Source organism: Lissotriton vulgaris, chromosome 8, assembly GCF_964263255.1.
Source record: "Lissotriton vulgaris chromosome 8, aLisVul1.2, whole genome shotgun sequence".
Lineage (NCBI taxonomy): Eukaryota > Metazoa > Chordata > Amphibia > Caudata > Salamandridae > Lissotriton > Lissotriton vulgaris.
In genome coordinates this window covers 677,154,551-677,181,154 of record NC_141696.1, presented here as the reverse complement: position 1 = coordinate 677,181,154, position 26,604 = coordinate 677,154,551, and positions in this window count along the sequence as shown.

The window sequence follows — 26,604 nt, the reverse complement described above, 5'->3', positions numbered from 1 at the left end:
TGTTCAGCAAGCACAAATTCGAAAATCCCTGAAATTTGCCTGTGATGCTACACAACGCACGCAACAAACACCTTAGCTGAATCTGGCCAACACGTTCAGTGTATCTGTGCTGATGGCATCTGACAAAAAGCTATCTACAAAGAGCAAAACATGGAAGACAGTGTGAGTTATATGCGTGTTGTGTTGCGTTAAATACCATATCTGGCGAATTTCAGGACTTCTTAGGTTTTGTGTTTGCTGTCTGTGCTTGTTTGTGTGTGTGTGTGCGTGCTGTCGATTTTCATTTGTTGTAATAAAATGGAGGCCAAATGCAGGACATGTATGCATTTGAAAACATATTGTTGATTGCTTTTGACCAGTTGTAAGTATTTTATGGATTTGACAATTTTCTGAATGCAACTAGCGTCACAGACTGGAAATATTACCTCATCATGTTCGTAAAACACCCTATTCTACTTTATACCCAAATGTATTTTAGAAGTAAAGTTACTTTCCCAATTGAAAAAAACATAACTCAGGGGATCCAATTATGTTTCAAATCTTTCATGTTCATCTTCTTCTTTGAAGATCAAAGCGGTTAAGTCATGGAAAAAATAACATTCGGAGTTCCAGCCTTAAGCCAAAGGTCTAACTTAATTCCAGTTGCATCCACTGTGCAATTTAGCCAAGCTTGTCAAATTTACTTTGATCAGGGTTTAATGGCCCTACTTTCATGCACTGGCAATCGCATCCCAGCAAGTAAGATCGGTTTGCACAGGTTTATAACTCTTTCTTCTTATTGTAATACCAACCAGAACCATGTAATAATAGGATTGTTATGGCTTCACTAAATCTGTGCTATATCTGCTTGCAAAATTGCTTTTTTACATGGCTGATTTTCTACTGCAAAACTACTGGGGCCCACTTGAGGTTAGAGTGCTGAATTGCACTACTAGCTTGTGGTGTCCTCTGCAAGTGTTTTTCACCTGGACAGTATTTTAGTTACTAGCAAAACAGCCGCGGAGTGCTGCTTGGGCTCCCCTTCACACTCTGTTTGCACCACACTCTTCCTTAGCACCACCAACCACTCTGCTGGTGTTCTACACCAAATAGGTAAGTGGGTTCTATATAAGGGCTGAAATGAAATGTTAAAGGCAATGCTACGTTGCAGCATGTGACGGGGGCCTTATTAGGTCTTAAACTTTCAGAAGCACAAGCTTGCTATTAACCGCATCCTTAAAACTGTCTTCTTCCAAAGAAAGACGTGTTAGACTGCTCATACGTGCATGTATAACATCGAAGACGGGTGTTTAGGTTGCAAGTGGACCCACAATGAAGTACAGTCATGGATACACAGTCTATTGTGGTACATATCCTAATAGTGACGGAGAAATTGTTTAGTAGCCGACAGAAATGGAAAATGCAAGGCTGTGTCACACCGCTTCTAGGGAAAATCGTGTGTTTTGACCTAAAAACAAAGAAATAACGATGTTCCCTTAGGAGTGTTACTTATAATATTAAAACCAGGCATGTGTATTTAGCTTTCTGGATTCAAGCAAAGTTACAATAGGACCACGTCAGCCTAGATTTTTGTAGTTCATACACAAATAATATTAATTACTTGCAATCATAATGCACTCAGAGGACCAATTGCTTCAACTGATACAATGATAAGGTATCAATATTTGGTGACAAAATAAACATATATGCCAAATAAAAGTGCGAATAACCATAACTCCTTGGATGACTTCACATACTGCACAAAAAATATAATGTAGCATATTGTAGCCTTATCTCTGTCATAACAAAGACAAGCAAATTCAATGCGGCCTACAATAGTTTCAACGCATTTATATTTTCAGGACTTCATCAGGACAAGCAACAACACTACAAAAAGGCTTCACATCAATGTCACAATAAGTAAAATTCAGAAAGAAACATAAAATACAACTGTTGGCCTCATGGTTCAAGTGATTTATCGTACTATTAGAATAACTGGTTGTAATGCTCACCCTCCTGAATAATTCCCTTACTCTTGGTTCTGTCCCTGCTTCCTTCAAAACTGCCACAATTCTTCCAATACTAAAAAAAACGGGCGCCGAGCCATCCTCCCCGGCAAACTATTGCCCCATATTCATTCTCCCTTATCTGGGAAAGGTAGCTGAGTCCCATGTCACTCAGGTACTCAGCTCTTTTATAGAGGACAGTAATTATCTCGCACCCTGTCAGGCGGGCTTTTGTTTCGCCACTCCACTGAGAAGGTGGTTATCTCGGTCATGGACCAACTCAGGGAGGGACTTGACACTAACACCCCTCAAGCCCTGGTCCTCCTAGATCTGTCTGCCGCATTTGACACGGTGGACCATTCCATCCTTTTGTCCCGTGTCAAGGCGGCGGCATGTGGGAACAGGTACTGACCTGGATAGGTTCCTTCCTGGCCGATCGTACTCAGGCAGTCCACCTTGCTGAATTCTCTGCCCTGCCCCGCAGGGTGAATTGTGGCGTTCCCCAGGGATCTTCCCTCTCCCCCCTCTTATTCAATCTTTACATTTTCCCCCTTATTTCTGCACTGCAACAACTGGAGGTCACAGTCTACAACTATGCTGATGACCTCCAACTCATTTTTAATTTTTCTTCCCCCCTATTCGGGGCCGCTAGCCTCCAGTCCATCATGCTGTTTATCTGGGATTGGATGAATGCAAACCATCTGAAACTCAACCCGGATAAGACAGAACTGATTTTGACTGGAGGCAGTGGCAATCCCTGGTCTCCTTCATTTTGGCCCCCTTCCCTTGGCTCACCTCCCACTCCCTCTTTTTCAGTTAAAACCCTTGGTATTACTCTTAATCAGGATTTGACACTCCATTCTCACATCAGTTCTGTTGTTTCTTCTTGTTTTTTCACCCTGCGCATTATCAGGAAAGTATCCCGGTTCTTTTCCCCCTCTGCCCTGAAACTTACAGTGATGGCCATGGTCTTATCCAAGATCGACTACGGGAATATAATTTATAATGGTGCTCCCACCTACGCACTCCAGCGTCTCCAGCTGGTGCAGAACCAGGCTGCTCGCCTGGTACATGGCCTATCCAAATATCATCACTCTTCACCTCTTCTTATTGCCCTTCACTGGCTCCCCATCAAACAACGCGCTCTTTTCAAACTTGGCTGTCTCACTTTTCAAGCTCGGGCGGGCACTGCCCCTGCTTTTATCAACTCCACCATCGCTAATTACTGCCCCTCTGGAGCGTTACGCTCCTCTTCTAAATCTTTATTAGTTATCCCCCGATTTAAGAAAAAAAGATCGGGAGGTCAGAAATTCTCGGTTCTTGCCCCTACCTTCTGGAACTCTCTCCCACCCCAGGTCAGACTTTCCCCCTCCTATCCTGAGTTTCGCAAAGCTCTCAAGACTTTTCTGTTCCAACAAGCTTTCAGCCCATAGCCCCCTGTGTCTGCCTTAGCTCAAGAACCCTCTAGCGCCAAGAAACTGCACAGTGAACGCGCGCTTTATAAAACATTTTTTTAATTTAAATTAAATGCAGCAGGGTAGTACGATTCAACAAGAAACTGGGATCAAGTCAACTCCAGCTTCAGTCAACAAGCTATATTCAATGCAACCTGACTGAGAACTCTGCATTGATTATATTACAATAACATCACAAATACAATGGCTTAAATGAGCCTTTTCATTCTCATGTACAATATAGTTGCACATACCTCAAATGGATGATGTATGTTCATTGAACGGCAACAAATATAGAAGTTTAAGAACACTAAAGGAGATAATCTATAACAAGTTTGTGAACTGAACAAAACAAGTCAACAAATTCTGAAAATGGGTTCCATATATCTGCATGTACATGTTCTATTTTATCTTACCTTAGATCACATGCTTTAGGCTGCACAAAAATAGTCACTGCTGGCTGTTAGAATTATGAATCTTTGGTGGCCATTGTAGTACTCTTAGTACCTATCCTTGTTGCCAAAAAGTTGTAGTGTGACCCTATTTTTTCACACAAATGGTCTGAAAAGATGTTTATTGTCATATTATTCCATATTACCGCGACAAACGGTGGCTGCACTGCTGGGATTTGGATGCCAGCATCCAAACATGCAGTTCCAAATCCTGCAAAGAGCAGATGGAGTAATGTGGCTGTCTACCACCCAGCTTTGTTCAACATAAGCTGCAACTTAGAATTCGTTCCGCAGAATCTTTGTCGTGAGAAAGAGACAAAGAAAATGAAGACACTTAAGAAAATGTTTACTGTTTAGTAAAATTTACATTAAATTGAGTAAAGCAAAATCATTAAATACTGTATATTTTCTTAGAAAAATGAAAGCAGATTTCCACTCAGCATTGATTATCTGATCTCCACATCCCTGATCCAATGCAGCATTAACTTGTAGTGTTGCAATAGAGCATTCACCACAGTGCACAAGATACAGTAAGGGCAATGGCTGACCTCCCTCCACCAATGGGACAAGCTTAGAAAATATATTGATTATTAGCGTCCTGCCAGGGAGCCAGCCTCAGATATTATGAGCAGCCTTACTCATCCTAGCATAAAAAGAAACTGTCTGGCGTTCACACATTATTTCACTCTACCACTTGCAATGCCCTAAATTCATCATACTCCTATAAAACACCAATCAATCAAAAAGCATCCCCCATCCGTCCACCCAGACTTCTCAGCTGATATGTAGAGGGCGCAATGCTTTTTGCGCCCCCCCAGAGGGGGCCTTAGTAGCAAATGTTATACTTCCTAGGCTAGTCTAATTGTACAGTCCCACACGATAGACATTAATACAATAGGCAGGTGTTAGAACTGGGATTTCTAGTTGGCTAAGGCTGACGCCAAAGCCAGGCAGAAACCACCATTCTAGTCAGGGCAAGGGAGTCTCACGCAAAGATAACCCTTGCTCACCCCCTAGGTAGCTTGGCACAAGCAGACAGGCTTATCCCGGAGGCAATGTGTAAAGCATCTGCGCACCCTCACAGCAACAACATCCCAGGCACACCACAAAAGGAACTCCACACAAGGTTATATAAAAATAACTTCTGTATTGTCAAAACACATCAGATAGTAATCACACAATATACATTGTGCCAACTGGCACGGGCAATATTCACAAGGGATTATTTACAGGACAGGGCCACATGGGCCACTGTCAGAATCAACACTTTTAGAACTAGAAATACTGTTAGAAATAGCACTTTTGAACATATAACAATTAGAAGTTTCACACATGATGCATAGAACATTCAGAGGTGTAGGAAAGACACATGATGTATGAACATACATTCAGCGGTGTAAGGAACAAGGCACATGACGCATCAAAACACATTCAGAGGTGCAGCACAGGATAACACATGATGCATAAAAACATTCAGAGGTGTAGGTAAGACACATAATGCATAAAACACATTCAGAGGTGTCACAGGCATAATGGCATAGCACATTAGGCATAACTCACATTTGGGCCTAACCAGTAAAAACTACAGTAGGCAATCCCTCACTAGTCTAAACACATTAGACTCTCCCCCAAAGCATAACTCACATTTAGGGGCGTAACTCCCATAGTGAACTAACTCTCACTAACATAAACCTACATAGGTAAAATAACCTCATAATCACATAGCGCAAACATCACCTTAGGCTATTACTATCAAAAACATAGTAAAACAACATTGCGCAGAAATCACATACCAGCCCCCTGGCCAACTGGCCATCCAACAAGGGGACTCATAAAGGCCCTGTGTCCAGAATGTCAGGGTGCACTGTCAAGCAGCGCCAGTCAGGGGTGCGCCACCGGCGCAAACCAAAACGTTGTAGCTGCCCACTAATTGCTGGGCAGCTGGGAACAGTCACAAGGCCTAAGCGTTGCAGCTGGCACTAAGTGCTGCGCAGCTGTAGAAGGCCTCGCACCACTGTGCCATCTCTGTCCCACACAAGGACTCTCTCTTCCTTGGCGCCTAAACGGTGCAGCTGCCCACTAATTGCTGGGCAGCTGGGAATAAGCCAAACTGCGACAGGGCCCTCACTGGCCCTTTAGAAGACATCTGCGCCAAACATTTGGAGCCCACACAGGCTCTGGGCAATCCACTGCACCCCAGGAGCCCACTGGCCCCTTACACAATCATAGGTGCCCCTAAACGTTGGAGCTCTCAGGCTCTGGCCACCAAAATGCGGCTTGGGCTCTCACTAGCCCTCTGTAAACAAATGTCCCTGACGTGGGAGTCACACCGGGCCCTAGAAATAGACTTGCCCCCAAAGGCCTCTTGTGGCCCTAAACAAACAGAATGGCACCCACGAGCCTCTCTGGGCTCGAAACGCGATGCCCGGCACGTTGGAGTCCCTCTCGGGGGACTTGGAATCACTGAAATGCCCTTCAGATGAAACCCAGCACACACGGAGCCATCGCCTTAGCCCTCTGCCATCGTGTAGCGCACTGGCTCCTGCGCCCCCTCCCACAGCCGTTTACACTCACCGGCTCTCTCGTGGGTCGCGGCGTGTCTCCTCTCCACAGCGGGACCGGCCTCCTCTTCCCTTCTCAGCAGTGCAGTGCTTCACTCGGCGGTGGCAGCGGGCGGGGCTCTCTCACTCCTGAGAGCCTCGCGGGGATCCGCTGCACCGCAAACTTCTTCAGATGCTGCAGGGCTCCCTCAGCTCACGGGAGCCCTGCCGCCCAGACGCCATGTTCTCTCTTCCTCTCTCGGGCTCCCTCAGCATACTGGAGCCCCGCAACAGGCCACACTTCCTCTTCCCCTCCTTCCTCCTCAGGTCCCGGGCCGGCAGCCAATCACAGCGCGGCCCGGGAATGACGTCACGGGGGTGTCCCGGGCCGGCCGGCGGTGACTTCTCGGGGCAGTACCGAGGGGTGGGCACCCTCGAAATCCAATTAAAATATAGAAGCGAGGTGGGCACTCGCTAAGGGGCCTATAAACAGGAGAATACCCGTAATTATAAAAATAAAGTGCACACGAAGCACTCGGGGTCACACAAAGGGCAAGAGCGCTTCCCCCCTGGGGTAACCACAGCGCTCTGTCAGAAAATGAAAATAAAGCGCTCCAGTGCGCAGAGAGAGACCCAGGGGCATCTCAAAACAACGCCAGCACTCCCAAGGTGCTGGGGCAGCCCCCCAAATCCCTAGGGCTACAAGCAGCCCAGCAAAATGGTTCCAGCGGTCCTGGAGGGATTAAGGTGGAGCAAAAAGCAGCTCCCAAGAAAAAGGAAAGTCCTCGAGCCTCCAAGTCCATCAGGCATCCAGGGGCTGGGCAGGGCCCAGGGAGGCAAGCCTTCCCCTGGGCCCAAGCAGCAGCACGCCCCTGGCAGGATTCAAGTCAGAAACAAGAACATTTTAGAAGGAGATACAGCTTCTTTTTATACAGAGAAATCCTTTGTCTAGCAGGGTGCAGGCAGTGTGAGAACCAGCTACCACTGGTTATAGGGAACTCCTTTCACAGACCAGGCTAGGGACATCAGACACACCACAGGGGGTGGAGCCAGCATTGTGTGGGGTAAACCCAGCCCTATTCAGGCCCAGGTGCACCCCTCCCCTCACATCAGCATGCTAAACACTCCATTCACCACCGGGGCAGACCCTCCCAGACTCTTGGAGCCAGGCTCACCATCCAATCACACCCCAGACACAAATTACACAAATATGCCAACTTCAAAAAGTGGCACTTCTACACTAGACACAATCATGCTGCATATATCATTGTGCAACTTTCAATCTCATGAGTTCGCACATACCAAACTCGACCCTGCACTCCCCACACATCAGGAACTACCATGGTCACACATATTCCCCATGCATTCCTATGGGAGGGCAGGTCACTCACCACACATACACAGAGAGCTCACGCACCTTACACTGTACCACAGTGAAAAAGTGTGCAGAGGCTTAAAATCACCAACACCAGGTCACAAAAACAGGCTAGGAAAAAGCAAAAAGTCTCGGGGTGAACCTGCCAAAAGGGCCGGGTCCAACAACAGGTAACTACATAAGTAACCTGGACTGCCCCCCTGATTAGGTACTTTAGGTACACAAACCCACAGCAACATCCCACTAAGGAGAATTCAGTATGTTGGGCATCATTAAGCCATCCCACCAAATGCTGAGGTAGTTACACTAAATAATAGTACTCAACATCAGAGGCATTTACCACCCCCACCCTTACTAATAAGGCAGTGTTAAAGTCTGCATTTTAATCCTAAAGCATTCACCTGACCAAATGAAAGAGGTTAATAGGCCATTGAGTTTCTTGAAGATATGTTTCAGTGGGATGCAGGTAAACTAGCATAAAGAAACACTGGTAGGTTCATAATTTGAACTAATGCAGTTCCGGCAATCGTTGAGAAAGGAATCCTATACCAGAAGTAGAGTAACTCTTTAGTCCCCATCAGGGGTCTACACACATTCGATTCCACAAAAACTTCTCTCGACTGTACGTCAGCCGCACACCCAGAATTTCAGTTCAACCCCATCGCAGACACACATTTTGAAGTTCCTCAGTTATTCTTTTTTCCATTGCACCTAATTGAAACTACTATTGTAATTTGGATTAGCTAGTATGTAGAATTGAAAGGTCTCCATAATCGTTCAGCAATTGCAAAATGCAATGGTTGTGTAGGCTCCCTCAAGTAAATTAACAAATTGTCCATGCAGAGTGACATGTGTACAACATCATCTACTTTCATCATATCCTAGTTTTTTAAATGTGCCCAAACCATTTTAGCCATATTAGTCATTGGTAACCAACGCGAAGAAGAGGGAAGAGATGGGGCATCCCTGATTGATTTCTTTACGAAGTTTAGAAATCTGAAAGCCGGTTCTCACATGTGCATTTGGTTTCAAATAGATAAGCCCAAGACGTTGTGGGTCAAGCCTGAATCATAGCAACTGCATATTCCTGCTCATCGAGATCTAGGATTCGGACATACTGTACAGGTAAAATCTACGTAAGTTCCTCATAGTATTTCAGTGTGGTATGACACATGAATGGTCCGAGTGTATTGGCTCAGATACTACTGTTATCAGTGCCTCTTTCGTGGACTCACGGAGTAAGTGAATCTTCACAGATCTCTGGCAGCCTCGTCAAGATAACAATTGTAAAATAAAGTGGTGTTTGTTCTACCCCAGACGTTTTCCAATTTCTGCTTCTTCACTACTGGAACATTAGAGCAAATAAAGAAATATATAAGAAACCTGAAATGCTGAGGTTTTTGAGAAAATATTACATCATATGCCAACAGGTGACGTGGTCGCTTGCCTCAACCCTAATAGATGATTACATTGAGTTATTTGGTCCACAATACCATTGATCTGTGGAGGACACTCTCCAGGATATACATAATCTCATGCTGTATTCTAAACATAATGACATCATATTAAAAAAGCTAACATTTGGCAGGATGGTGCGCATAAATCAAACTCGATAATTGTATACAAGTAAACACCTAAATACAAACCTAAACAAACAAAAGAAATCTGCAAATGCCCTCATGACTATGATCTACACCATAAAGTCAGAAGATTCTAACCCATGTGTATTATTAGAGGGGACTTAATTTTAATTATTTTTTCTTCCAGTATTCACTCAATGTGGCTTGATATAACTATTCATACAGGAAATTCCCCCATTAGATAAGAAAGGTACAGACCTTGTTAACAGATTACAGAACCTTGGCCTTCGACTATTACTTGGGCGCTTTCTATTAGCTCAACCTACAGTGTTTGGCCACCTAAGGTTATACATGGGTAATTATTAAGGACTTCAATGAAAACTTCGATTTTTCAATTGTTCCTTCTCCTAAAAGAGGACAATTCTATAAAAAAAAAAAATAACCATTTCATTTAATCGAGGGTTTAATAATCTTCAACATCTGTTCGGATTTTAAGTTGAGATTGAACCATTCGGAAAGTTAATTGCCACATTCTGAAATCCGTAAGCACGAGTGAAGAAATAAAACATTGTATGTATGGGTAAACATATTGGAGGGGATGGACCGCTTTCCTCCCTCTACTCTCAATGGGCCCATTTTACAGCACTTTTGCTTTAAATTGCATCATGGGTTTTCCACGCGTCTAGTCACTCTTTCATCTCAAACACAAGGAGATGATGAACGAAGCACTAAAACTTTTCAGACACTCACCTCCAGTCATAGATCTGGGTTGAATACATCATCTTTCTTTAGCTCACTCCGCCACCCCAGTTCAGACCAAGCCATAGGCAAATCAGTCTTGACTGTGTTCTTTATGGGAACAATCCAGCCCAAACTGCCAAGCCATGTCTTCCCTGGACTGTAAACAAGCATCCTGGGACCGGTTTCGGGGTAACACCTCTCATGAGCCAGGCTAGCTTGAATCCAGTGGCAAGTTGAGCAAGGGAGCCACGTCTGGGCATACCCTGCCAACCAAGGGCAAACAAAGCAAACACAAGGAGATGATGGCATGCTCTCTTTCCCACTGGATTCAAGCTAGCCTACCTATTACCTAGCTGAGGTCAAATACTTCCCCCAACATGGCGCTGTCTACCCAGCATGTAGAAAAAGGGGGGAAGTACGCCACCAGGCCCGCGTGTGAATACCAAAGAAACCAAAGGAAAGAAAACAATAACCATAAACAGAAATCCATGGCGGGAGGGACAGGCTCAGGAATTGAATAAAAGGACTAGGAATTAGGGTAATGAAGATTACGGTGTGTAACCGAATTACCACCTTGTCCGTCTTCCCGTCCCATTTCTTACACATGAGCCTATATCCAAGCTCATGGTGATTGAGATACCCAAAAACCAAGGTTGCTGAAAATAGACATGAATATAATGCCATAAAACAGTACAAGTTCAAGAGAAACAGGGGATCCCTACCCACTAAGGAACCAGGGTAATAGTTATGTAGGAAAAACAGTGGTTCCTGTGGAATGATATACTATGAGGTTATGATGCAAAAGCACAATTGCAATATAGAGGGTTAGATAATGGCAGAGCGCAAATGAATCACTAACCCACCGATTTCAGTGTAGTATATTTTATGGATTTTCAAACAATAAAGTTAGGATTAAACATAATACATCAAAACGGCATGTGTGCATAGTGTAAAAGTGACAAGGGGGACCTAACCTAAGTGACGATGTGAATATTACATACAAGGTTTCCACAGTTTGTACAAGTCGACCATTATCAAAATACTTCCATGTGAACAGCAGCTATATACAATGATATGTGCTGGGAAAATGGTTCGCTTCTTCTGTTTGTCAAGAACAGTACAAAGCACAAAACATGTACAGCAGACAACACAGGAGGGCTAAAGTCAGCAGATGCCCCCACCCTCAACTGAAGATGGTAGTGGGAAACAAAAGTGTGGGGAGAGAACCATGTAGCAGCTCTACAAATGTCACACAGTGACACACCCTTGAACATGTCCTATGATGAGCAAAACCCCTGAGTGTACTACTACCGGAGAGAAGAGTGAAAAGAATGACAGGAAGCCTTGTAAGGCAATAGAAAAGCACACTCCACCCGCTGAGCCAGAGTGGGCAAAGACGGCTTGAGACCAATCCAGAAAGACCATCTGTAACAAATAAGGAATCCACCAGTCGAAAACCACTGGAACGATCCAGGGAGATGCGAAGGGCCCGCAAGACCTCCAGAGAATGGAGAAGCTCTCCTCTGGAGAAGACAGGGAGAACACTATCCTCCTGACAGTGAAAGACAGACAAGATCTTAGACAGAAAAAAGTGACTTCGCCGCAAAATCACTCAATCCAGGCAAAAACACAAGTTAAATCTCTCAAACATAGACTGCTCAAAGATAATCCAGAAATCCTTATCTCTGATCCATATTACTAGTGACCTGATCTTCTAAACTAAAAGAAGAGCCCAGTGGAGAAAGGTATTCCACACTGTACTCAGGATTGCCTCGGCTAAGAAATTCCCTCATGGACTAAGGCTCTCGCTATTGCTCTCATCCCCATTCAGAGCAAATGCCACCATATCCATATACAACAATGGGACTATCCTCAAACAAAGGGTCTGATCGGAATCTGGGTATCTTCGATGACAGTTTCTCCATCATAAAAAGTTTTCTTGATCATAGTAACGCTCACAATTACTCAAGGGACCCTAGTGCCTAACCATCCCTCAGGACCTCCAAGAACTCTCCTTACTGAGCCCCAATTACCAGGTGACTTCCCCTCCTACCTTGAACAACACTCATATGACCATAGATCGATCACATCATGGCTGCACTGACTCCCCCACCCTCTTTAGACTACCCTGCCTTAACTTGCTTCACTCTAGGATGACTAGATCACATGATAGCCACAGCATTGATTACCTCCCTAGCACTTCCTCCATTACCCTTCTACCTTGCACTAACCTAGATAATTCCACAACTCCGCAGCAGGCTCACCTACTCTCCACCTGGAAGTTGGATCTCCCAAACCACATTAAACAGTTAAAGACTTTACTCATTTTAAAACCCCCCAACTCTTGAACCTTTCTCCCCTGCCACCCAAGCTCCTTCTCCACTCCAACTCTTGCCCCCGCTGCTGGTCCCATCTGTCCAACAGTGCTGGTAAGCCTCCTCAGGGGCTAGCCCCCCTCTTCATCGTCCCCTTTCATGGGACTCACCTACCTCCACTCTAATGAACGATCCTGCTCTTCTCCTCTCCAAGAGCTATGATCCTCATTCCTGTTCCTCCACTAGACTTATGGAAATAAACCGGGAGCTTCTAAAACTCCAAACTGACATACAAAAACTCATAAACATCACCTCAGAGTTGGCCCTTGACCTATCGTCCAAAAAGACTTTGCAGGAGATCCTGCAAGTGACCAACCAATTCCCTACTACTGCTTCCCCTATGTTATCGAGTGACCCTAGGAGGCAGAAAGCGTCCCTCCATAACTAGAGTACCACTCCCTTCCCTAACGCCCCCTCCAGACCCATCAAATACAAGAACCACTTATCTTACCCGGACATTCTCCCCCTCCTCTGAGCCTACAACTCTTCTCAATCTGTCAACACAGTCTCTCCTGGAACCATGCACACCTTCCCCACTAAACCCTCCTGGAGCTACTAAACACAAGCAAGTCATATTGTAGACTATCCAAAACACTAATCACAAACAAATCATACCTGACACTATCCTAACTATTCCACCAAAACAGCATAAAGCTCACAGACACAACTCTAATGCCTTAAACATTTCTAACATTATGCAAGTTCTTATTACACAGCCTTCTCTCACTGACCTCAATTCACACCTGAAATGCATGTTGCTCAATTGTAGATCAGCTGTGAAATATCCTATGGACCTCAATGACCTCATCATAGATCAGGAACTTCACCTGCTAATCCTCACTGAAACTAGGCTTAATGACTCCTCAGGTCCTATCCTTGACATTCGAGTCCCTCCTAGCCACAACATTATCAGACACAATCGAGTTACCAGAACTGAAGGAAGCATAGCCTCTATATACCATAAGTCTCTCAGCAAAACAGTCCCCCTTTGCAACTCTCTAATCCTGTGAATATCTGTGCATAGACATCATCAGCAAACATAGACCCTTATGCAACCTGTACATCTTTTACCATCCTCCTGTAGACAACCTCCCTCTGATCGAACAAACTATGGAAACCATCTCGTCCAATTTGGGTCTCCATTGCCCCCAGATCTTCCTTGGTGACTTTAATATTCACTGGAATGACCGAATAATCAGGCAGTGAACTGTTTCAAAAGCGTCCTAGCTGACCTCAACCTGACTCAATTCTGTGACAGCCCAGCGCACAACTTAGGCTCAACCCTTGATCTAATCATCTTCAATCCCAACTCGATTCAATTGGAATCTATCGACCCATCTGACTGGTTGGATCATCACTATATCACCTTCCGAATCCTAGAAAGATGAAACACCAAAAGATTCCAACCATTGAATCAAAAACATTGGAAAAGAACGCTGCAAAATGCAAACGCAAAATGCAAACGTAAATGAGTTCACATCTCATTGCAATCTGTCCCTACCTCCCCCTGCGTGCTTGTCCGACGTCCATGAACTCACTGAAAACTACAGCAACTCCATGTTGACAGCCCTAAATGCAATTGCCCCTCTTCAACTAAAAGGAAAGTCCAACGAAGACTCAGTTCAATGACAGCTGAAACTCAGACAGACGTAACCTAGACTAGCAGAACGCTTTTGGTGATCCTCTCCATCTATTGATCTCCTTAAGATTTTAACACTGAGAAGGAGAATGTACAACAAAGACATCAGAACAGCTAAATCAACCTTCTTCAGAAGCCAACTGAACAAAATCACCTCAGGCAAACTGTGAGGACGTTGCCTACTTTTTCCTTGAAAAGATGAGCAAGATTGAATCTGGACTAAGGTCTGCCCTGATCGATCTATGACTCTCTCCTTACTCCCCCTTACCCTCACAGCCTCATATTGTGCCTTGTCTCTCCCCTAAAAACAATGCCTCTTGGAGTCAACTTGCACCCTTCAACGACACATCCATCTTCAACATTCATCGACCCTGAAACCTTCAATTCACTTCAATGGTTTACTTCCCCCTAATTTCTTTAAAGAAATGATAAGGTCATTAGTCCCACTCAGGACCAATTTTATCAATGTCTCACTTTTTCAAGGTGAGATCCCTGACTGTCTCAAGTCTGGTCTGGTTCTGCCTATTCTCAAAAAACCTACGGCTGACCCAGAAGACTTGAATAATTTCCAACCATTCACAAAAGTACCTGCTCTGGCAAAACTCCTTGAGAAATGTGTTACTGAACAATTGTGTAACCACATTGAGTAATTCCAACTTCTTGATCAATTCCAATCAAGCTTTCATCACAGCCACAGCACCGACACAGCTATCACTCATATAGTCAATTACGCTCTCACAATGCTTGACCAGAACTAATCCTGCCTAATAATCCTAATCAACCTTTCATCTGCTTTTGACACTGTCAAACAAGACAATCTACTGAGCCTTCTGGAACGTAGGATGGGGCTCTCATGCTCAGTACTAAAATTGTTTGCCTGTTTTCTCAATAACAGAACTCAGAGAGTCAAATCCAATCAAACGCTACCCAATTACAGTCTGGGGTGCCACAAGGGCCCTCTCTCTCCCCCACACTTCTTTACCTATTCAATGAACTGAAATCCTCAAAGCATCTAACATCCAATATGACATGTATGCGGGTGACACCCAATTGTACATGAAAATCTCTTCTCCTGACAATATCAAGACACTCAATGGAACCCTGCACAAAACCCAGAATTGGCTAACCTGCAACCACATAAAACTGACCGCCCTCAAAACGGAATTCCTCCTTATCTCACGAAGCAAGCAAACCCCCATAGTGGAGAAAAATTTGAATAATCTCTACACTCTCAACTGCACAGCACACATCATAGACTTTACGAAATCGCTGTGAATAGCTCTGGATAAGAACTTAAACATGCATGATCGCATCAGTGCATCTATCAAAGTGGCTAACTTCCAACTGAGCATCCTAATGAAACTAAAACCCTTCCTTCCATAGGATGACTTCAAATCTTCTGTGTACGTTTTAGTCATCTAATGATTGGAATACGGCAGTCCTACCCTATTTGGCCTACTGAGGTACAGACTAGCCCCTCTCAGGGCATCTCTAAATGCTGCGGCTAAGCTCATCACTGGCTCCAAGGAAACCAACCACATTACTTCGGACCTGAAATCTCTTATTTGGCTTCCGTTTGAGGCAAGGATTCAATCAAAAGTTGCATGTATGACACATAAAGCACTGCATTTCCTGTGTACTCTCTGTACCTGGCAAATAAACCTGAACTGTCAGGCGGTGCCCATTCCTCAAGGAACTCCAGTACCTTGCTCCTCAAACCGAAGAAATTTAAATACATGAAAACTTACAATTGTACATTCTCAGGTATTGCCCTGAGAATCTGGAACTCCCTACCGGTGGAAACTAGATGGATGCCTTCAACATTTTCCTTCAAAAAGGAGGTACAATCTTTACTTATAAGCGCATCACTGAGTTAGAAGCTTTTGCCTTTCCAAAGTGATCTGGGGGCTCCTCTATGCCCATGGCATGCTCCTCCTCATCTAGTCTCACAATGACTCGTCTTGATTTATTCTACTCACATGTTCTTCTGTCTCCTATCATCCACTGCTGCTTACTTTGTTACTTGGCAACTGTATGGTCTCAATTCCTGCCTCTATTATGTCACTACGTACTTGTTGTTATTTCTATATATTGCTGCTTTTCTCCCTCAAGTGTCTACCTAAGTGTTCCGCAACTCATCTGTAAAGTGCTCTGATACCCTCTTCGGTCATATTTGTGCTACATAAAAGTTTTAAAATAAATAAATAAAGAGGGAGAAGCCAACACATCCCCAATTTCAACAATTTGGTAACCAGATGAAATTGCCACACAAATAAATCCCAGCAGAAAGAAATTGAAGGCCAATGGAAACCAGGGGCTCAATTGGAGGACCAGACAATACCACAAACACCAAACAAAGCTCTGAGGCTGTGACCGGAGAGCGGGAGACAGGACACTGAAGCAAAAAACCCTGCAAAGGGGTTGTCACCAAGGGAGAGACAGAAACCAAAGCAGAACCCCCAAATCCCAGAATGGCAAGAAATAGGGCACGGAGAGCAGAGACAGCCAGACCCATGACAAAACCATCCCGCAAAACAATCTTGACCTCTCAAGTGCCATACCCCCAGCCAAAGGTGCAGGAGAGAGGATGCATTGAGAAGAGGAGCAGGCAGTGGAGAAGGGTGCATGTGAAACCTCAAGTGGGGGACATTGCCAAAGACCAAAGAAGGGGAAACCAATGCCTCCAGGACTAGACTACACCGGAGCAAGGCCTGCATTAGGTTTGTCCTGGGGTGGTTGGGGCTCCTGTTGGTGTGAAGAACAGTGAGCGAGTAAAACTTGTGTGGTAAAACCCAGGCAGCAGCAGTGTCACTTTGTCAAAAGTCAGCAAATAGATCAGGCTGGAACAAGAAGGTACTAGAAGCAACTGGCAAGTGGCAGGCGAGGTGCCCAGGTGCCCAGTTTTAAATTGCCAAATCAACTTGCCAATACAACCTCCTTGCCCAGCCTTTAACTCCTCTTTTATTGCTTATGTTACCCCTAAGGTAGGCCCTAGATAGCCCATAGGGTAGGGTACATCTACACTAATATAATAAAGAGAGAGCCAAACCTTTGAGGCGGGTAATCTCAGGAACCACAGCACCAATCACAACACCCAATACAGCGTTGGAAAGGGCAGTTGCAGCAGAAGGACATAGGCTTTGCAGACGCCCACCATATACATTTAAAAGGTAAAAGAAGCGTGCCAGCAAAGTAGTCCCTTGTGGGCGTGTCTGCATTGTGCTGTGGGCGTGTGCTGGGGACGTGACAAACGCTGGGGGCGTGTGGTACGTTCCGCCCTTCATGCCATGTCTTATATCGTGTGCTGTGGGCTTGTGCTTGGGGCGTGGGCGTGTGCGGGGCGCGGGATTGCGGAAAAAAAAGCGAGCGTTCTGCCCAATATTTCATTGTTTTTTCTTCCCAGGTTCTGTGCATTCCAGCTCCGTGTGTCCACGCTGCTCCCTTTAAATACCCCTGCACCCCATATTGATAACCCACCCTTACTCCTTAAAATACCCCAACACCCTTAAACACTAACCCATCTTAACCCTATAAATATACCCTGTACCCCAAAACCCAAACCTAACCCTTAACCCTAAAAATACCACTGTACCCCAAAACCCAAACCTAGCCCTGAACCCTATAAATACCCCTGTACCTCAAAACCCAAACCTGCCTCTGAACCCTAAAAATACCCCTGTACCCCAAAATTCAAACCTAGCCCTGAACCCTAAAAATACTCCTGTACCCCAAAACCCAAACCTACCCCTGAACCCTAAAATACCCCTGTACCCCAAAACCCAAACCTAGCCCTGAACCCTAAAAATACCCGTACCCCAAAACCCATACCTATCCCTAAACCCTAAAAGGGTTGCAAAACCCAACCTAGCCCTGAACCCTATAAATACCCCTGTACCTCAAAACCCAAACCTGCCTCTGAACCCTAAAAATACCCCTGTACCCCAAAATTCAAACCTAGCCCTGAACCCTAAAAATACCCCTGTACCCCAAAACCCAAACCTACCCCTGAACCCTAAAATACCCCTGTACCCCAAAATCTAAACCTACCCTGAACCCTAAAAATACCCCTGTACCCCAAAACCCAAACCTAGCCCTGAACCATAAAAATAACGCTGTACCCCAAAACCCAAACCTACTCCTGGACCCTAAAATACCCCTGTACCCCAAAACCCAAACCTAGCACTGAACCCTAAAAATACCCCTGTACCCCAAAACCCAAACCTAGCCTGAACCCTTAAAATACCCCTGTACCCCAAAACCCAAACCTAGCCCTGAACCCTAAAAATACCCGTACCCCAAAACCCATACCTATCCCTAAACCCTAAAAATACCCGTACCCCAAAACCCATACCTATCCCTAAACCCTAAAAGGGTTGCAAAACCCAACCTAGCCCTGAACCCTATAAATACCCCTGTACCTCAAAACCCAAACCTGCCTCTGAACCCTAAAAATACCCCTGTACCCCAAAATTCAAACCTAGCCCTGAACCCTAAAAATACCCCTGTACCCCAAAACCCAAACCTACCCCTGAACCCTAAAATACCCCTGTACCCCAAAATCTAAACCTACCCTGAACCCTAAAAATACCCCTGTACCCCAAAACCCAAACCTAGCCCTGAACCATAAAAATACCCCTGTACCCCAAAACCCAAACCTAGCCTGAACCCTTAAAATACCCCTGTACCCCAAAACCCAAACCTAGCCCTGAACCCTAAAAATACCCGTACCCCAAAACCCATACCTATCCCTAAACCCTAAAACTACCCCTGTACCCCATAACCCAAAACTATATCTGAACCCTTAAAATACCTAAACACCCCAAAACATATACCTCAGTACCTCAAAACATATACCCCTACACCCATACTTACCTTATCCAAACATTAAAAAAAACATGCTTTTACCATTCATGCATTTACATCGAATTTCGTTGTAAATGTATGCGTGGTAAAAAAGCATATAAAATGTAATGCCATGCGTTATAATGGCATTGCGGAGTCATGGTACTTTCGTAATGAAAGTATGCGGAGTGATGGTATGCGGAAAGAAAGTTGCGGAATAATGGGTGTTTACGCTCCCCCGGTAAGTACATTGGTGGCACGGCGGCCCACATCTCATCATCATCTGCACAGGTCTCACTGATGCCCAGCACCGACATACACTTTTAGACACACCTCCCGCCACAAGTTCTAGAATTACGAACTTTAGAGCTGGGGAGCTACGTTCGAATCTTGGCATCAGCTCAACATCCTGTGATTCCAGGCAAATCGCTTTGTCTCCCTGTGCCTACCACAAATGAATGTGTTCTTCTGTAATGTAGATTGTGCTCATGCCATGTTGTCAAGTTCACACTATATAATATTGCAAGGAAAAATAAAGTAGGGAAACTCGAGTACAAACACTACTGAACGCACACTCTTAGGTGCATCAGCAGTGCACTGTGAATGGGAGCATTTCACAGGCCTGTCACAGATAAGAAATGCTATCAAAACGAAATCCTACAAAACAATATACTACTGGCCGGCAGCAATTCATACCCGGACAACGTTGGGACGGGCTGCTAGTTGTAAATAAAAGGTTAGAGATGTACCTTTAAGTTTTACATGTCCTAGTGGTGAAAAAACTCCTAAGTTAATTTTTCATTAGTGTGAGGCCTACCAGTCCCATTGGATAACATTGGGTTGCCTTATTATATTTAAGACGTGCTAATTTTTGATTGGGAACAGATGGGCATTTTAAATTTGGTATCTATTAAATTGTAATACAAAATCCTTTTTAATAGTAGGGTCAGGTTTTAAGTAAAAATATTAAAAATTGAACCTTTAGAAAATTGCAATTTTCCTGCCCTTGCTATTTGGTTCCTTCAGCCTTTACTAGGTCACATTCCTGGGTATGGTTGGCAGTTGGCTTTTGTTAATTCCTCCCAGACAGTCATACAATAGAGGGATTAGGCGTGCCTGAATGGTCCATCAACTAGCAGGATGAGGGGGCTGACTTGGGCGCAGCCCCACTTGTAACTGCATAGGCTGTGCTCTGCTTTCACACAAATTACTTGTCACCTCTGCATTGTTCCTGCAGACAGCTAGGAGCCAGGGCAGGGGAGTCAGGAAATCCTAACAACTTCAAAGAAAATTATGAGAAATTTCTCCTACTTCAAAGAAGCACAAGGTATAAAAACAAGACCCTTTGGCACACTCTTCAGTTCACTTTCTGAACCTGCAGAAGAACTCTTAGAGGACTGCTGGCTGCTGTGGCCTGCTGTGTACTCCACAAGACTGCTTTGCTGCCTGGAGCCTGCCTTGAAACCTCAGAGTCCTGCCATACTGTGTGAGCCCTGCTTTATCACCTGAACCCAGTGCTGCCAGAGTGACTGCAAGAACTATTTTACTGCTTCCTGTTCAGAGCCTCAAGGACAGAAAATGTTCACACCACCTTGAACCTGCACCTGGCTCCACCCAGAGGGAGTCCTAAACCCCACCCCAAATAGTGCACCACCAATCCTAGACCCTTTGTGGTGGTGCTAAAGGTGCCCAGAGAGTCAACATTCTAAATTTTAGACTTAGAAAAGTTTTGGCTAAAAACTGCTCTGAGAGCCAAAGGAGGACGGGGACTAACCTGCCCAAATTGCAATGCCTGTCAGCTTGACTTTGCAATACCTCCCACAATTAACTTCTCTGTAGCATCAAATCCTGTTCAGCGGTCCCTCGTGCAAGGGAATCTGGCCTCCTAGAACTCCAGCTTTGTCCAGACAAAGATTTTCAACTTTCATAAATAAGATTATGGGTCTGAGTTAGATCTTAGCGGATCTGGTTTCACCATCACTTTTTTCAATGGGATTACAGCCCCTCTATTTGATGGTCAACCCACTTTATTTAGATGTTAGTGGGTTCATGATTGAAAGACCGACAGAGTGCCGCCGGCTCTGCCAGGAATTTTCACCTGCGTTAAAGGCTGCATTAGCAGAAGCAGCTGTTGGCGGGAGCCAGCCAAGATTACTGCCCGGCCAATCACGATGTGCTGAGGTAACCGTGGCGGGAATACCTCCTACTTTGAGTTGGTAAATCAAAAGAAATGAGGTAGAAAATTAACTTTCATCCTGTTTTTCACTTCTGTATCCATGTTGAACTCTATTGTCCAAGTCCTTCCTTTGCTGCTACTACTTGACCACAATGCTACTCAACTCTGTTGTCGCCAGGATCTCAGATAAGACTATTTTACACTTGTTTTATTATGAGTTGTGTGTTTACAATTGCTTTAGCCTTGTGTATTTACCATTGCTTTTGCATGCATTTTTTTCTTATGTGTAATGCATTAGTTTTCATTTTTCATCTTAAATGAACACACCTGTATTAACACTCAAAAAAATAACTTAGTAATTGTGGTGGTTGAGGATGTTGTGCATGTGGTCCTGTTGGTGAGCATTCAATAATGGGTGTGTATGTCGTTTGTGTGCAATGCAATATGGAATATGAAGGGCATAAGACATTACTTACATATATTTTAGAAGCAAACAAAACATATATGTTCAGTGACAATGTTCATCCAATATTCAAGATATCTAAGCAAAATCCACTCAGATGTAAGATGTTCATAAGTATTAGCAATAGCATAGAAACCAGGACTCTTGTAGTTTCCCTCTCTCATCGTTAGTGTGGATTTGCGTTTAATCGTTTTCCTATGGGCTGACAGGATTTGAACATTTTGGTTTACCATAGCCTCGTTCACTTTGGAGGATGGGAGTCTTGTACCAATGACCTATGTTATTGGAATCCTCCATCAAGTTTCTATGCTATTGTGAATACTTATGAACATCTTACATCTGAATGGATTTTGCTTAGATATCTTGAATATTGGATGAACATTGTTCACACATATGTATACCAACATTGTATTGGACAACCCGGATTGACTTGTTTACAACATATGGAAGTTAGCTCTGTACATACATACTTTAGAAATTGTATTGCACTTGCTTTGGTCTGATTTTGACCCATTAGTATCCGGACTGACAGAATGGAACTTGGTCCATCCAATGATCTTTCGGCACTGAGGAAGTTCCTATAAAAGGAACGATAACGCATTGGCTGTTGTCCTGTGTTTTTAGACGAAGTAGATTAAAGAATTTTGAAAAATATATTACTGGCTGAGTTGTGACTTCATCCCTGGTGCTGCATCCATAGTTCTTGAAGTATGTCCTACTCAATATCAGGCCGACACAGAGAATCCAGAATTGCCTGTAGCAGAACAAAAAATAGCTCAATTGTTATGTGCTTCAACTGTGAAAAGAACCTTTCACCAGTGCGGTTTGTGACTATCATGGGCAGGAAAAACCACAGTGTGGTTTCAACTTCATAGCAAATTATATCTCAGTTATACGCTTTTTTCTTTCTTAAGAGACAGGAGTTTGACATTGCTTCACCTAGTTGATATGCATAATTCTTGAACTGATGACATTCAGTGATATGGTCTGATCTATCTTGCTTTTCACATTGCTCCAGATTTGATTTGTATTTATGTTCCTCTGCTCCAAATAGAAGCAACAAAGATTACGTACATCTCTGAAAGATTAACCTCACTGTGTTAAATTATCAATGTTTCCATGATTGTTAAGTATGATGCTACTTGAAATTTATTTCAACCTTTAAGTACAGTGTCACTCACATATCCTTCAAATCGAGTTAGGCAATACGTTTGTTTATACGCTTACAGTAGTCACTGTTTTCAGTATCTGGAACGTTTGCCTTTGGCCTGCTTTGAAATGAATCAAAACATGGTTGAAATGGTTTTGAGCTGTCTATCTTAACGCTACTTACAGCACATGTGTGGTATCTTGTGACTGCCTGTGGTCAATTGTCAGTGAATTAAGAGCTGTTTGTATGAGGAAGCACAGAGGGCGCTAGAGAGTGGTAACCGTGAGCAGCAGCAGCGAGCGGTGGCAGAGGGAGGAAGACGGAGAGTGCTGTGGTGCGCGGCAAGCAGAACGCCGCCGCCGCCGGGATCCGAGATCAGATTCGAGATCTGAAAGGCCGATTTGAAAAAGGCTTTAACCCGGGAGCCGGACCCGGTCTGCCGCCACCCCAGCCATCGTCACGGTCGCCGCTACAACCCACAGCGGAGGCGGAGGCGAGGAGGCAAGGAGAACGAGGCGAGGCGAGGAGAACGAGAAGAACGCGGCGGTGGTGGCACGTGGAAATGCAGGGAGGCAGCAAGCGGTAAGCGGTGACCTGCACCTTCACTGCACTGCAAACGCACCTCACCGCTGCACCGCACCGCCATTCACCACGCCAATTGTCACATTCAGCCGCATATTTACCCGCCCCCCCCCGGCGTCAAGCGAAAGACAGCCGGCTTCAGAGCAACAGAGCAACAGCAAACAGCGGCAGCGGCAGTACACAGTGGCAGCAAACAGCAACCATTAACTGCAGAGCAACAGAGCAACAGCAAACAGCGGCAGCGGCAGTAACCAGTGGCAGCAAACAGCGACCATTAACCAATTAACCATAAGTGCACAAGCACAAGTGCACAAGTGCAGCAGCAGCAGTAAGCGAGCAGCCTCCCAGCCTACCAGCCTACCAACCCACCAATTCACCAATTTAAAGCGGCCAAGCAGCCAAGGCGAAAATCAGCGCTAGGCGTGAGGCGCGAGGACCCCTCTTGCAGCCGGCGGACCCCACTGAAAAGCGAGTGGTAAGAAGCAAGAGGCGACGCCAAGAAGAAGAGCAACGCAGCCCCCCACCGCCTGTACCCTTCTGAGCGGACTTTGCCCAGGTCCTCGCCTGGGGGGCCTTGGCTTCCTCCAATCGAGTAGTAGTAACCCAGGAGCCGGCAAATCACCTAAGCCACCTAAGCCAACCCTAAAATGAGGACTAGAAACTCTACTCTAATCCAACCCCAGGAGAAGCCTCGGCCGCACAGCTCTGCCAAGAGAAGGAAGGCAAAGCTATTCTACCCTCCAGTATTAGAGCTAGGGGGACCTTACCAAGGCCCAGGGCCCTGGGATGAGGAACATGCAGGGGGAGCGGGAGCGACTGGAGCAACTCCAACCTTCCCGGGACAAGACATCAATTTCATCGTGGAACTGCCGGCTCCTTCCCTCCCAGCTCACCCCCCACCTGACATCAGGGGGAAGCCTCCTAGCACCCCGAACCCAAACATGCTCAAGCCCAGGCTTAGCATTAAAGGCCACTTAAACTGTCCCGTCGGGAACAGAGATATAAGAAGTTTTTTGAATCCCAAAACATCCTCTACCCCCACTTGCTCCAGCTCTTTGGACAGCTTGCTCGCTATCAAAGTAATAGAGGAAGAAGAGTTGAGCTTAACACTAGCAAGCCCCCGGGCAAACAGGATACCTCTCTCACCAACAATACTTACCCTCCAGAGTGGCATGCGCCCCAAATCTTTGATACTGGATATGGAGGCACTTGGGCCCACCCAACCAAACATCACAGCCCAGACCCTTCCCCCTTCAGCGGACTGCCAGCGGAGTAGCCCTTCCGCAGTTACAGCGAGCACATATGTCACTTCAGACAGCTCCCATGCCGACAAGAGAGGAGGCACAACCCCCCTCACCATACCAATGCACACAGAATTGTTCTATGACTCGCCGGCCGTTGAGGAAGGTGTAACCCGACAATTATTCGACAGGACCCCAAAACACCCACTGAATTTACCTAGATCGGGCCTCCAAAAAGATGATAAAATGGCCCCATCCCCGCCCTCGGATAGTGGCCCTGTAAATACTAACCATCTATCATCAATCAGTGAAGCCCTTATCTCAATGACCGGCGCAGCGATAATGCACGCGGACAAGCTTGATGTGCAGATCAACATTCTACAAATAGTGGCAAATCTGTTATCGGGGATAGACTCAAAACTGGACCACTTGAACGCCCTGATACGCAGAGCGCAGGACAGCACACAATTCAAACAAGAGTCATGCAGTTGTAGTCCGATTCTGCACAGCCTAGAAAAACTCCCAAATATTATGACCACTCTAATAGAGGACCTCAAAGGTGAAGCAAATAAAAAAAAACGGTTTGAAGAGTACGCCTTCAATTACACAGGGTCCCGCCATGGCACACTCCACGGATAACAGCCCGGTCATCCCCTGCCCAAGCAGCTCGGAAAAGCCAGCACCCTTGGCCTCGCCCTCCGCTGGCGGCACAAGACTAACCCCGACAAAGGCTGAAAGCCAGGACCACCAACCAACCATCAAGCCGTCCAGCCCAGAGTCACAAAACCTGTCAAGAAAAAACAAGAAAAAACTAAGAAAACTCAACAAGGAGAAGAAAAGTAACGCATACGCCACCAGCGTTATTCACAATTGGCTACGACCCAATAAGCAGCCCACCCTGGCAGCCCCCATGCATACAGCAGAAGTCACAGGATCATCGACCGAAAACTTACTCACCTTCACTTTAGCCCAGGACCCAAGCTTGCTAGCTCCCCCCATGGCTTCTCAATCCGCGACAGAGCCAATAAACCAAAAACATGCGCATGATTCGCAGGCAACTAACCATGATGAAGCCACGCAACACCCGCAGGAGCCTCGCCAAACCAGATCTGAGAACCCAGCGCAAACCAAGCCCACAATGAGCGAAGCAATAGCCCCCGATAACCCAAAAACTATCAATGTCAACATCGGAGACTCTCAGAGTGCCCCCTATGGGCCAACTCCCTTTAAACCGGAGCAGGCCGTCGATAGGCAACGGAATAAGCACTGCTCCTCCAGCACAATGCCCATGGAGGCACCTCAAGCGACAATAGGACCAAACCAGCAGACAAACTCTCACCTGCCCGGCTCGAAGATGACACCTCCAATCAAAATCCAGGGCAAAATTTGGCTTAAAGAGGCCATTCCAAGCCAAGCAAATACAGGGGACCGGAAAATACTGCTATATCCAGAATACACCTCTCAAGGAAAATGGGACATCTTGAACCGAAGTAATCTCTTAACACTCTGCGCAAACCTGCCGGGATTGGAAGGTATAAAAACCAAAGACATCGAAACCATCTCTTTCCTGCCCCCAGATGCAGAAGAAAAAAATGAAACAACGGAATTAACTTTCACCAGACCAAACCTGGCAGAGGCACTGAGGAGCCAACAACCATTACTAGAAAGCTGGGGCATAAAGATAAAGGCAAAGCCGACCCAAAAATATCCCTTAATCTTAAAAGCATCGACCCTACACCCTAAGCCTGACAATCAGGCACAGGGCATGGTTGACTGTACATCCACCAACCCTCCTTTCACCCATCGGCGAAAAATTGAGTCCGTTCTTCAGGGGTGCAAAGGTAGCATAAATAACTGCCCAATCGACGGCACCCCAATTAAGATCACAACAAATCTTACTCAAGGAAAACGACTGTGCACAACTAGGGGTCACTCATGCAACGACTGGACCTGGCTGTCATCTGCACTAAATCCCAGCTCCTAATACAGCCCGCCCCGCAAACTCAGCC